Source organism: Mixophyes fleayi, chromosome 6 (genome assembly GCF_038048845.1).
Source record: "Mixophyes fleayi isolate aMixFle1 chromosome 6, aMixFle1.hap1, whole genome shotgun sequence".
Classification (NCBI taxonomy): domain Eukaryota; kingdom Metazoa; phylum Chordata; class Amphibia; order Anura; family Limnodynastidae; genus Mixophyes; species Mixophyes fleayi.
Window position 1 is genome coordinate 216807451 of NC_134407.1, and position 14032 is coordinate 216821482.

Sequence of the window (14032 nt, forward strand, 5' to 3'; positions counted from 1 at the left end):
CAACTTGTGATTTGCAAATTCAATTGGATCTCCGAATGAATGAAACTATTAATCTGACGTAGTGTGTCTCCCTCTTGTGGACCCAGTGACATAATAAAGGCAAGTGAGGATTATGACACACACCTTTTAGAACCCTGCTGCTGTTGCAGCATGCAGCTTCCTTTTCTATTTACTTGCCGGTGGCCCGAGAAACAATTGTGATGCACCTTGAAGTGCTGTTTCTGTGACATGCTGTGAATATTCCGAAAGAAGCTGGGCAGACAGTGTGATTAATTGCCTGGGGAGACGAGGACGGAACGGCAGGCCGACTAATCAGCGGGCGTCGTTGCACTTATGGTCAAGGGGAGGAGTTAATGCAAATTTTGCAGGCATCTCGTTTGAAAAGTCCTCGGCTCATGTGCGTGCCTTTGCAGACAGAGAGGTGTAAAGAGGGTCCCAGTGAAGGTGTCAGGCTTTTCAGGCTAGTCGGGCCTAGAATGTGCAGCAATGGAGTGTTGTGGGCCGCCGCTGAAGAAAGTATACGGCGTGTGGCGTGGCTGTCTCCTACAGTTGTCAGGCCTAGCCTGAGAAGCGGGCGCTTTCCTGGGTCCCTTTTCAGGTTATCGCTTCTCGGCCTTTTGGCTAAGATCAAGTGTAGTATCTGTTCTTATCAGTTTAATATCTGATACGCCCCCTATCTGGGGGCCATATATTAAATGGATTTTTAGAACAGGGAGATGGAAGAAGAGCTTGCTCTGTCCACTCCACGCATTGACCTGGTATTGCAGTACTTCCAGGACCGGTGCACTTCTCTTATCCAGTTATCAAAAAATAGAATCATGTCTCTTTTCAGCAACAAAAAAACATAAGAACAGATTTTTGTCTCCTGTGTCTTATTTCGTGTCAATTTATTGTGTCTTTTTGTTGTTTTGTTTCTTATCTCTTTTAGCAAACAAGCATTTGCAGATAAGAAGACCCTTTTCTTTGTCCAAAAGGATTACTGAATTGATCCAATTATTCCTTTAATGGAGCAACTTGTGATTTGCAAATTCAATTGGATCTCCGAATGAATGAAACTATTAATCTGACGTAGTGTGTCTCCCTCTTGTGGACCCAGTGACATAATAAAGGCAAGTGAGGATTATGACACACACCTTTTAGAACCCTGCTGCTGTTGCAGCATGCAGCTTCCTTTTCTATTTACTTGCCGGTGGCCCGAGAAACAATTGTGATGCACCTTGAAGTGCTGTTTCTGTGACATGCTGTGAATATTCCGAAAGAAGCTGGGCAGACAGTGTGATTAATTGCCTGGGGAGACGAGGACGGAACGGCAGGCCGACTAATCAGCGGGCGTCGTTGCACTTATGGTCAAGGGGAGGAGTTAATGCAAATTTTGCAGGCATCTCGTTTGAAAAGTCCTCGGCTCATGTGCGTGCCTTTGCAGACAGAGAGGTGTAAAGAGGGTCCCAGTGAAGGTGTCAGGCTTTTCAGGCTAGTCGGGCCTAGAATGTGCAGCAATGGAGTGTTGTGGGCCGCCGCTGAAGAAAGTATACGGCGTGTGGCGTGGCTGTCTCCTACAGTTGTCAGGCCTAGCCTGAGAAGCGGGCGCTTTCCTGGGTCCCTTTTCAGGTTATCGCTTCTCGGCCTTTTGGCTAAGATCAAGTGTAGTATCTGTTCTTATCAGTTTAATATCTGATACGCCCCCTATCTGGGGGCCATATATTAAATGGATTTTTAGAACAGGGAGATGGAAGAAGAGCTTGCTCTGTCCACTCCACGCATTGACCTGGTATTGCAGTACTTCCAGGACCGGTGCACTTCTCTTATCCAGTTATCAAAAAATAGAATCATGTCTCTTTTCAGCAACAAAAAAACATAAGAACAGATTTTTGTCTCCTGTGTCTTATTTCGTGTCAATTTATTGTGTCTTTTTGTTGTTTTGTTTCTTATCTCTTTTAGCAAACAAGCATTTGCAGATAAGAAGACCCTTTTCTTTGTCCAAAAGGATTACTGAATTGATCCAATTATTCCTTTAATGGAGCAACTTGTGATTTGCAAATTCAATTGGATCTCCGAATGAATGAAACTATTAATCTGACGTAGTGTGTCTCCCTCTTGTGGACCCAGTGACATAATAAAGGCAAGTGAGGATTATGACACACACCTTTTAGAACCCTGCTGCTGTTGCAGCATGCAGCTTCCTTTTCTATTTACTTGCCGGTGGCCCGAGAAACAATTGTGATGCACCTTGAAGTGCTGTTTCTGTGACATGCTGTGAATATTCCGAAAGAAGCTGGGCAGACAGTGTGATTAATTGCCTGGGGAGACGAGGACGGAACGGCAGGCCGACTAATCAGCGGGCGTCGTTGCACTTATGGTCAAGGGGAGGAGTTAATGCAAATTTTGCAGGCATCTCGTTTGAAAAGTCCTCGGCTCATGTGCGTGCCTTTGCAGACAGAGAGGTGTAAAGAGGGTCCCAGTGAAGGTGTCAGGCTTTTCAGGCTAGTCGGGCCTAGAATGTGCAGCAATGGAGTGTTGTGGGCCGCCGCTGAAGAAAGTATACGGCGTGTGGCGTGGCTGTCTCCTACAGTTGTCAGGCCTAGCCTGAGAAGCGGGCGCTTTCCTGGGTCCCTTTTCAGGTTATCGCTTCTCGGCCTTTTGGCTAAGATCAAGTGTAGTATCTGTTCTTATCAGCTTACCAACTACCCGGTGGAGGTTATGCTGAGTGTGGCTCATCCGATAGCGCACTCTAACATTGGTGAGGGGCTGATGTAGACTCTGCTGCATGGTGCACTTGTCTCTCTCCTGCCCAAAACCCAGAGGACATACCTGAGTGTGGCTCATCCGATAGCACACTCTAACCCTGGTGAGGAACTGTTTGAGACTTGTGTTACCCGATCAAAGCCGGCCAGGAGCAAGAAGACCGACCCCGGGGAAGAAGCGCTGCCGACCCCCCCTGCCTGCCGGGAAGAAGACGCCGGGAGCACCTCCGGCTGAAGAAGCCCTCCTCTCCTCGGGCCCTGCTCCACCGGAAGAAGCGCCTCCTCTTCAGCGGAAGCCCCTGCTCCTCTCTACCCAGCGGGAGGACATCTGCACTGCTCCCTCCACCCCGGACGACCAGCCTCTCTACCCCAGGAAGAGCCAGGACGATGGCCTCAGCTACCCCAGCTCCTGCCTCCACCCCTGCTCCTGCCCCTGGGAAGAAGGGAGGAAAGAACACCGCCCCGAAGCCTCTCCCCGTGGCCGGAACCTCTGCCTCCACCGCCCCTGCTGCTGCCGGACAAGGCCAGCCCAACCAGGACACCCCCCAGAAGACCCCCACCCTGGAACCCTGGATGAGGCAGACCGTGGTCCTGAAGCTGAAGGAAGTGGAAGGAAGGGTCCCAGACATGACGGCCGAGACCTTCGGCAAGAAGATGATCCTGGACCAGGGCTTCTCCAAGGCTGAAACCCTCAGCGTGCAGAATTACCTGAAAGGGATATGGTACATCACCTTCGCCTCCATTGCCATCTGCAAGAGGTACTGGGAGGCAGTGAAGACTGCGAGACCGGAGTCTCCCTTCTCCCGCTTCGTGGGGAACTGCCCCATCCAGAGAGAGGAGAGAAGAGTAACGGTCTCCATGAGAAATCCTCACACCCCTGGTAAGGACATCGCTACCTTCCTGAGCCGCTTCTGCTCCGTGGTCAAGGACCCCTCCAAGATCCTGGATGTCAACGGCTTCTGGACAGGCAAGTGGTCCATTATCATCAGACTGAGGAAAGACAGCACGGCAACTGACGGACTCCAACACCTGCCATCAAGCTTTGCCCTGGGCGGCTCTGCCGGCCTCCTCCACTATGCCGATCAGCCGAGGAACTGCAGAAAATGCGGGGAAGCTGACCACATGGCGAGAAGCTGCAAGGTCTCAGCCTGCAGGAACTGCAAGGTGGCGGGGCACGAGTCCAAGGATTGCCCAAGAAAATTGTCCTGCAACCTCTGCGGCCTGGCCAGCCACATCTACAGGGACTGCCCCCAGAGGGCCAGATCCTACGCTGCAGCTGCCTGGATTGGACTGCCGGAAAGCGGACCTACCCCTGCCCTGCAGCCCAAACCAGCCCAGAGGAAGCAACAGAAGCCCACACCGCAGCCAAGAGCTGGTAAGATATCTCCCACCCCTGTTGTGACAGCACCCCCCTCCCTCCCCGCTGCCACAACACCCCCTCCCCCTGCAGTAGCACTAACCCCCTCCACCGCTACTGCAGCTCCCCCCCTTTCCCTGGAGGATTTCCCCCCCCTCCTCCCTCTTGTGTCTGCAGGTGATGAGAACAAACAAAGGAGGAAGCGGAAAGAGCTGGACAGCCCAGCTGGCGACTCTGACCCTTCCAAGAAAAAGGCAATCGAGCTGGAAGAGGACCCTCTCCCGTCAGAGGGGGCCCTGGTAGAGATGGTGGATGAGCTGCTGGATTCTGAGCAGGAGGAGGAAGAATTCCTACAACTGCCCCAAATCTGCCTATTCGACCAGCTAGAGGAGAAAGGTCTGCTCCCACCCGAAGGGGACACGGGCAGACCGGACCAAGTCCCACCGGACAAGGAGGGTAACTGATGTATTGACTGTGCTAACTCTCTTTTTTCTCCCAACTAATGGCTAACTTTTCTCTTTTTACCATTAATGTGAGGAGTGTGAAGGATAAGATTAGACGTCAGTCTGTGTTTACCTTTCTTGACAGTCAGAAATGTGATGTTTACATGTTGCAGGAATGTTCTCTCCCTTTCTCTAGTTCCTACAGGCATCTGGGGAGGCAGTGGTCTCACGGGCCCTCCTATTGGTCTGGGGGGAGTGACTGTAAGTCTGCAGGGGTCGCCATTCTTATCAGGGGAAGCCTCTTCACATTAGATTCCGTTCAGGAGTTTGTCTGCGGCAGATTGCTTATCGTAGATGGCTCCTGGGCGGGTGAGCCTATCAGGCTTATCTGTGTGTATGCATCCCCGGGTAAGAATGAGCGTCTGGAGCTTTTCCAGACCCTGCGGGCCCAGCTCGCAACCACCAGGGCGGTAGTGATGGCTGGGGACTTTAACTGTCCTATAGAGGAAGAGGGTAGGAGTTCTTGTACTAATGCTAAACTTGATGTTTCTTCCAGGTTGTTGCAGGAGATGGTAGCCGAAGCATCCTTGCGGGATGCAGTGGGATCTATGGGGGCCGGCTCTGTGAATTATACTTGGAGCCGCCCCGATGGCTCAGTGCGTTCCCGGATTGACTTTGTGTTTACATCGAGAGCGGTAAGACAAAACAGGCATGTCATGGTTCCCTGCTTTTTCTCTGATCATAGGGCCATTCTCTTTGAAGGTGTTCTGGGTCACGGGTTCCCTCCCGGCCCTGGCTCTTGGAAGCTGAACTGCGCTCTGCTGGGAAAGGAAGAGGTGATGGTTGAGCTGAGGGATGCCTATGTAATGTGGAAAAATGACAAAATGTATTTTGACTGTATGTCTAACTGGTGGGAGTATGTCAAGGGCAAGTTTCGCAGTTTCTTTCAGGCTAAAGGCCGCCAACAGGCGTGTGAGAGGAAGAGGAACTTCAGGAGACTTCAGCGTCAGCTGCAGTCCCTGCTGGACCTCCAACTCTGCGGCTGGGATGTGAAGGATGATCTGGCTGAGGCCAAAGGGGGCCTGAAAAGGCACTTCGAGGAAGAGGCCAATCGCATCATCTTCCGTTCCAAGGTGGAGAATCTGGAGAAGGGTGAGAAATGTAATTCTTTCTTTTTCAGAAAACTCCACTCCGGGCACACGCCCCTGACCGAGCTGCGGGACGAGTCTGGCACCCCCAGGAGGGGGAAGGAGGGCGTCATGGGAGTCGTCTCAGACTACTACGGCAAACTCTACTCCCCTAAGACTACAGACGACGACGCAGCTGAATCTTTCCTATCAGGTATCACTAACCCTATTGATCCTACAGGTAGGGCAGCTATGGATGCCCCCCTCACCTTGGGGGAGCTGCACTCTGCCGCTAAATCCTTTAGGCCGGGCAGGACCCCGGGCAGTGATGGCCTCCCAGCCGAGCTCTATGTAGCGCTGTGGGACCTCATTGGCCCGGACCTGCTAGAGCTGTATGAGGAGATGGTGGTGGAGGGCAGGATGCCTCCTACTCTGAGAGAGGGCTTGATCACGATTTTGTACAAGCGCAAGGGAGAGAGATGTGACCTCAAAAATTGGAGGCCCATCTCCCTCCTGAACGTGGACTACAAGATTTTGGCCAAGGTACTAGCCAACAGGCTAAAGGTTGTCATTGGGCGAATTGTTCATCCTGATCAGACTTGTGGCATTCCTGGTAGAAGGATTGCAGACAGCCTTGCGCTGCTGAGGGACACGGTTCATTATATCAAAGACCGCCACGCACATGTGGCCCTGGTCAGTCTTGATCAGGAGAAGGCCTTTGATCGTGTCTCTCATGGTTTTATGCGTAAGGTTCTGTGCAGGTTTGGATTGGGTGATATGTTTTGTTCTTATGTTAACCTGATGTACCTTGATATTTACAGCTCGGTGTTGGTGAACGGCTGGAAGACTGACCCCTTCTCTGTACTGTCTGGGGTCAGACAAGGCTGCCCTCTTTCACCTCTCCTTTTTGTCTGTTGTATAGAGCTCTTTGCGATGTCCATCAGGCGAAACCCAGAGATCAGAGGGATCACCGCACCGGGTCCAGACCGACTAGAGGCCAAGTGTTCGCTCTACATGGACGACGTCACTGTCTTCTGCGCTGATCAGCGTTCGGTGGCAGCACTCGTCCAGACCTGCAACAACTTCGGCCAAGCTTCAGGGGCAAAAGTCAACTGCGGGAAGTCAGAGGCAATGCTGTTCGGTCAGTGGCACCTGTCATCCCCCGCTGCATTCCCCTTCACAATCAAGCCGGACTTCATCAAAATCCTTGGAGTTTGGTTCGGTGGAGAGGAGGCGGCCCTGAAGTGCTGGGAAGAGAGACTGGCAACAGTCCGGCAAAAGATTGGACTGTGGAGCCTCAGACTTCTTACCATCGAAGGGAAAGCACTGGTACTGCGCAACGAGATTCTTCCCGTTCTTCAGTACACGGCCCAAGCTTGGCCACCTCTTGCTGCCGTCTGTAAGACCATCACGAGGACAGTCTTTCACTTCATCTGGGGCTCCAAAATGGACAGAGTGAAGCGGTCTGTTATGTACAAGGAGCCCCACAAAGGTGGGAAAGGGATCCCTGATATCCCCACCATGCTGCGGGCCTTCTTTGTTTGCAACTGTATCCGCAGGACACTCCTTGAAAAGAACGTTTGCTCTGCTGGGAAGTCCATGTCACGCTTTTTCCTTCTTCCTCTTTGGAGGAAACTTGGTTGGGACAAGTGGGACAGCTCCTTCCCTTACAACTGGACTACACCTTGGTTTTACCTGGATGTTGGACAATTTGTGAGGGAGCACCATCTGGAGGGACTTAAACCAGACTTGTGGAAACCTAAAACTATCCACAAGCTCATCAGAGCTAAGGACATTATGGAGTCTGTTCCAGGGCTCCCTGTGGCCACGGCCAAACATGTTTGGGAGAATGTGGCCTCTAAGAGACTGACTAATGGACATAAAGACATTGCATGGATGGCCATTCAGGGGGGTTTGCCTCTCAGGACATTTATGCACTCCCGAAACCTGTGCAGATATGTTCACTGCCCCTTTTGTATTACCAAGAGGGAGACTGCTCAACATATCTTTTGGGACTGTCCCACTGCACAGGCATTGTTGGATGCCCTGGAACATGAACTTAAGGACAGTGTGCCCAGGACTTGCCTCTCATACCATTCGGTATTTTATGGATTATTTCCTGGGACTCACACCGTTGAGGCAATCCAGGAGGCCTGGCGCCTTATGAACTGTTTTAAGGACGCTATGTGGCTTGCCAGGAACCGCCTCATCTTGAAGCGGGAGAAGATGACCATCCAGGACTGTCGCAGGCTTATCCATAGCCTGTTAAGAGACTATAACACCCTTGACAGTCCTGAGGAAGATGAAGACGACGATTGATTGTAATTGATTGATTGTTGTCTCCTCTTCTCCTCCTCCCCATTGTGTCTATTTTCAATAAAAAACTTTGGTTTGTGCTCCCCTCCCTTTCCCCCTCCAACCCATTCCCCTTCACAGCATGAAGTATTATTGAATGTCATGTCTATTTATGCACCCTTCCCTTTGTGTCTGTCCTCAATAAAAACTTTTTGCTCGTGACTCCACCACCCTACCCCTCTTACCTACCTCCCCCTCACATCCAATGTTATTTTATTGCACTGTAATACACTGTAAAGTTTGAATGGTTAGTGCAGTACTTGATGTATATAGTGTAGGATGTCATGTCTTGTACTTTATGCCCTGTATTGTACTAAAACGTATGCATGATCATGTCTTACGGTGTACTGCGTACACTTGAATGAAATGTATGAACTGTGTTTTTTGTACTTTATACAAAATAAAGCTACTTTTTCAATCAAAAAAATCTGTTCTTATCAGTTTAATATCTGATACGCCCCCTATCTGGGGGCCATATATTAAATGGATTTTTAGAACAGGGAGATGGAAGAAGAGCTTGCTCTGTCCACTCCACGCATTGACCTGGTATTGCAGTACTTCCAGGACCGGTGCACTTCTCTTATCCAGTTATCAAAAAATAGAATCATGTCTCTTTTCAGCAACAAAAAAACATAAGAACAGATTTTTGTCTCCTGTGTCTTATTTCGTGTCAATTTATTGTGTCTTTTTGTTGTTTTGTTTCTTATCTCTTTTAGCAAACAAGCATTTGCAGATAAGAAGACCCTTTTCTTTGTCCAAAAGGATTACTGAATTGATCCAATTATTCCTTTAATGGAGCAACTTGTGATTTGCAAATTCAATTGGATCTCCGAATGAATGAAACTATTAATCTGACGTAGTGTGTCTCCCTCTTGTGGACCCAGTGACATAATAAAGGCAAGTGAGGATTATGACACACACCTTTTAGAACCCTGCTGCTGTTGCAGCATGCAGCTTCCTTTTCTATTTACTTGCCGGTGGCCCGAGAAACAATTGTGATGCACCTTGAAGTGCTGTTTCTGTGACATGCTGTGAATATTCCGAAAGAAGCTGGGCAGACAGTGTGATTAATTGCCTGGGGAGACGAGGACGGAACGGCAGGCCGACTAATCAGCGGGCGTCGTTGCACTTATGGTCAAGGGGAGGAGTTAATGCAAATTTTGCAGGCATCTCGTTTGAAAAGTCCTCGGCTCATGTGCGTGCCTTTGCAGACAGAGAGGTGTAAAGAGGGTCCCAGTGAAGGTGTCAGGCTTTTCAGGCTAGTCGGGCCTAGAATGTGCAGCAATGGAGTGTTGTGGGCCGCCGCTGAAGAAAGTATACGGCGTGTGGCGTGGCTGTCTCCTACAGTTGTCAGGCCTAGCCTGAGAAGCGGGCGCTTTCCTGGGTCCCTTTTCAGGTTATCGCTTCTCGGCCTTTTGGCTAAGATCAAGTGTAGTATCTGTTCTTATCAGCTTACCAACTACCCGGTGGAGGTTATGCTGAGTGTGGCTCATCCGATAGCGCACTCTAACATTGGTGAGGGGCTGATGTAGACTCTGCTGCATGGTGCACTTGTCTCTCTCCTGCCCAAAACCCAGAGGACATACCTGAGTGTGGCTCATCCGATAGCACACTCTAACCCTGGTGAGGAACTGTTTGAGACTTGTGTTACCCGATCAAAGCCGGCCAGGAGCAAGAAGACCGACCCCGGGGAAGAAGCGCTGCCGACCCCCCCTGCCTGCCGGGAAGAAGACGCCGGGAGCACCTCCGGCTGAAGAAGCCCTCCTCTCCTCGGGCCCTGCTCCACTGGAAGAAGCGCCTCCTCTTCAGCGGAAGCCCCTGCTCCTCTCTACCCAGCGGGAGGACATCTGCACTGCTCCCTCCACCCCGGACGACCAGCCTCTCTACCCCAGGAAGAGCCAGGACGATGGCCTCAGCTACCCCAGCTCCTGCCTCCACCCCTGCTCCTGCCCCTGGGAAGAAGGGAGGAAAGAACACCGCCCCGAAGCCTCTCCCCGTGGCCGGAACCTCTGCCTCCACCGCCCCTGCTGCTGCCGGACAAGGCCAGCCCAACCAGGACACCCCCCAGAAGACCCCCACCCTGGAACCCTGGATGAGGCAGACCGTGGTCCTGAAGCTGAAGGAAGTGGAAGGAAGGGTCCCAGACATGACGGCCGAGACCTTCGGCAAGAAGATGATCCTGGACCAGGGCTTCTCCAAGGCTGAAACCCTCAGCGTGCAGAACTACCTGAAAGGGATCTGGTACATCACCTTCGCCTCCATTGCCATCTGCAAGAGGTACTGGGAGGCAGTGAAGACTGCGAGACCGGAGTCTCCCTTCTCCCGCTTCGTGGGGAACTGCCCCATCCAGAGAGAGGAGAGAAGAGTCACGGTCTCCATGAGAAATCCTCACACCCCTGGTAAGGACATCGCTACCTTCCTGAGCCGCTTCTGCTCCGTGGTCAAGGACCCCTCCAAGATCCTGGATGTCAACGGCTTCTGGACAGGCAAGTGGTCCATTATCATCAGACTGAGGAAAGACAGCACGGCAACTGACGGACTCCAACACCTGCCATCAAGCTTTGCCCTGGGCGGCTCTGCCGGCCTCCTCCACTATGCCGATCAGCCGAGGAACTGCAGAAAATGCGGGGAAGCTGACCACATGGCGAGAAGCTGCAAGGTCTCAGCCTGCAGGAACTGCAAGGTGGCGGGGCACGAGTCCAAGGATTGCCCAAGAAAATTGTCCTGCAACCTCTGCGGCCTGGCCAGCCACATCTACAGGGACTGCCCCCAGAGGGCCAGATCCTACGCTGCAGCTGCCGGGATTGGACTGCCGGAAAGCGGACCTGCCCCTGCCCTGCAGCCCAAGCCAGCCCAGAGGAAGCAACAGAAGCCCACACCGCAGCCAAGAGCTGGTAAGATATCTCCCACCCCTGTTGTGACAGCACCCCCCTCCCTCCCCGCTGTCACAACACCCCCCCCCCCTGCAGTAGCACTAACCCCCTCCACCGCTACTGCAGCTCCCTCCCTTTCCCTGGAGGATTTCCCCCCCCTCCTCCCTCTTGTGTCTGCAGGTGATGAGAACAAACAAAGAAGGAAGCGGAAAGAGCTGGACAGCCCAGCTGGCGACTCTGACCCTTCCAAGAAAAAGGCAATCGAGCTGGAAGAAGACCCTCTCCCGTCAGAGGGGGCCCTGGTAGAGATGGTGGATGAGCTGCTGGATTCTGAGCAGGAGGAGGAAGAATTCCTACAACTGCCCCAAATCTGCCTATTCGACCAGCTAGAGGAGAAAGGTCTGCTCCCACCCGAAGGGGACACGGGCAGACCGGACCAAGTCCCACCGGACAAGGAGGGTAACTGATGTATTGACTGTGCTAACTCTCTTTTTTCTCCCAACTAATGGCTAACTTTTCTCTTTTTACCATTAATGTGAGGAGTGTGAAGGATAAGATTAGACGTCAGTCTGTGTTTACCTTTCTTGACAGTCAGAAATGTGATGTTTACATGTTGCAGGAATGTTCTCTCCCTTTCTCTAGTTCCTACAGGCATCTGGGGAGGCAGTGGTCTCACGGGCCCTCCTATTGGTCTGGGGGGAGTGACTGTAAGTCTGCAGGGGTCGCCATTCTTATCAGGGGAAGCCTCTTCACATTAGATTCCGTTCAGGAGTTTGTCTGCGGCAGATTGCTTATCGTAGATGGCTCCTGGGCGGGTGAGCCTATCAGGCTTATCTGTGTGTATGCATCCCCGGGTAAGAATGAGCGTTTGGAGCTTTTCCAGACCCTGCGGGCCCAGCTCGCAACCACCAGGGCGGTAGTGATGGCTGGGGACTTTAACTGTCCTATAGAGGAAGATGGTAGGAGTTCTTGTACTAATGCTAAACTTGATGTTTCTTCCAGGTTGTTGCAGGAGATGGTAGCCGAAGCATCCTTGCGGGATGCAGTGGGATCTATGGGGGCCGGCTCTGTGAATTATACTTGGAGCCGCCCCGATGGCTCAGTGCGTTCCCGGATTGACTTTGTGTTTACATCGAGAGCGGTAAGACAAAACAGGCATGTCATGGTTCCCTGCTTTTTCTCTGATCATAGGGCCATTCTCTTTGAAGGTGTTCTGGGTCACGGGTTCCCTCCCGGCCCTGGCTCTTGGAAGCTGAACTGCGCCCTGCTGGGAAAGGAAGAGGTGATGGTTGAGCTGAGGGATGCCTATGTAATGTGGAAAAATGACAAAATGTATTTTGACTGTATGTCTAACTGGTGGGAGTATGTCAAGGGCAAGTTTCGCAGTTTCTTTCAGGCTAAAGGCCGCCAACAGGCGTGTGAGAGGAAGAGAAACTTCAGGAGACTTCAGCGTCAGCTGCAGTCCCTGCTGGATCTCCAACTCTGCGGCTGGGATGTGAAGGATGATCTGGCTGAGGCCAAAGGGGGCCTGAAAAGGCACTTCGAGGAAGAGGCCAATCGCATCATCTTCCGTTCCAAGGTGGAGAATCTGGAGAAGGGTGAGAAATGTAATTCTTTCTTTTTCAGAAAACTCCACTCCGGCCACACGCCCCTGACTGAGCTGCGGGACGAGTCTGGCACCCCCAGGAGGGGGAAGGAGGGCGTCATGGGAGTCGTCTCAGACTACTACGGCAAGCTCTACTCCCCTAAGACTACAGACGACGACGCAGCTGAATCTTTCCTGTCAGGTATCACTAACCCTATTGATCCTACAGGTAGGGCAGCTATGGATGCCCCCCTCACCTTGGGGGAGCTGCACTCTGCCGCTAAATCCTTTAGGCCGGGCAGGACCCCGGGCAGTGATGGCCTCCCAGCCGAGCTCTATGTAGCGCTGTGGGACCTCATTGGCCCGGACCTGCTAGAGCTGTATGAGGAGATGGTGGTGGAGGGCAGGATGCCTCCTACTCTGAGAGAGGGCTTGATCACGATTTTGTACAAGCGCAAGGGAGAGAGATGTGACCTCAAAAATTGGAGGCCCATCTCCCTCCTGAACGTGGACTACAAGATTTTGGCCAAGGTACTAGCCAACAGGCTAAAGGTTGTCATTGGGCGAATTGTTCATCCTGATCAGACTTGTGGCATCCCTGGTAGAAGGATTGCAGACAGCCTTGCGCTGCTGAGGGACACGGTTCATTATATCAAAGACCGCCACGCACATGTGGCCCTGGTCAGTCTTGATCAGGAGAAGGCCTTTGATCGTGTCTCTCATGGTTTTATGCGTAAGGTTCTGTGCAGGTTTGGATTGGGTGATATGTTTTGTTCTTATGTTAACCTGATGTACCTTGATATTTACAGCTCTGTGTTGGTGAACGGCTGGAAGACTGACCCCTTCTCTGTACTGTCTGGGGTCAGACAAGGCTGCCCTCTTTCACCTCTCCTTTTTGTCTGTTGTATAGAGCTCTTTGCGATGTCCATCAGGCGAAACCCAGAGATCAGAGGGATCACCGCACCGGGTCCAGACCGACTAGAGGCCAAGTGTTCGCTCTACATGGACGACGTCACTGTCTTCTGCGCTGATCAGCGTTCGGTGGCAGCACTCGTCCAGACCTGCAACAACTTCGGCCAAGCTTCAGGGGCAAAAGTCAACTGCGGGAAGTCAGAGGCAATGCTGTTTGGTCAGTGGCACCTGTCATCCCCCGCTGCATTCCCCTTCACAATCAAGCCGGACTTCATCAAAATTCTTGGAGTTTGGTTCGGTGGAGAGGAGGCGGCCCTGAAGTGCTGGGAAGAGAGACTGGCAACAGTCCGGCAAAAGATTGGACTGTGGAGCCTCAGACTTCTTACCATCGAAGGGAAAGCACTGGTACTGCGCAACGAGATTCTTCCCGTTCTTCAGTACACGGCCCAAGCTTGGCCACCTCTTGCTGCCGTCTGTAAGACCATCACGAGGACAGTCTTTCACTTCATCTGGGGCTCCAAAATGGACAGAGTGAAGCGGTCTGTTATGTACAAGGAGCCCCACAAAGGTGGGAAAGGGATCCCTGATATCCCCACCATGCTGCGGGCCTTCTTTGTTTGCAACTGTATCCGCAGGACA

General features: G+C 52.1%; 2 non-coding genes and 3 pseudogenes across 2 annotated transcripts; all 5 read left to right on the plus strand.

Annotated features, from left to right (window-relative positions):
• The first annotated feature begins 601 nt into the window (after positions 1-601).
• On the plus strand, positions 602-792 carry LOC142095749 (U2 spliceosomal RNA). The gene has a single exon (XR_012677932.1). It is a non-coding gene; the product is annotated as a U2 spliceosomal RNA (small nuclear RNA).
• An 819-nt stretch (positions 793-1611) lies between these two features.
• Positions 1612-1802, plus strand: LOC142095751 (U2 spliceosomal RNA). Its single transcript, XR_012677933.1, has one exon. It is a non-coding gene; the product is annotated as a U2 spliceosomal RNA (small nuclear RNA).
• An 819-nt stretch (positions 1803-2621) lies between these two features.
• LOC142095953 (U2 spliceosomal RNA) lies at positions 2622-2778 on the plus strand (annotated as a pseudogene).
• A 5651-nt stretch (positions 2779-8429) lies between these two features.
• LOC142095863 (U2 spliceosomal RNA) lies at positions 8430-8603 on the plus strand (annotated as a pseudogene).
• An 819-nt stretch (positions 8604-9422) lies between these two features.
• On the plus strand, positions 9423-9579 carry LOC142095954 (U2 spliceosomal RNA; annotated as a pseudogene).
• Positions 9580-14032: the final 4453 nt, after the last annotated feature.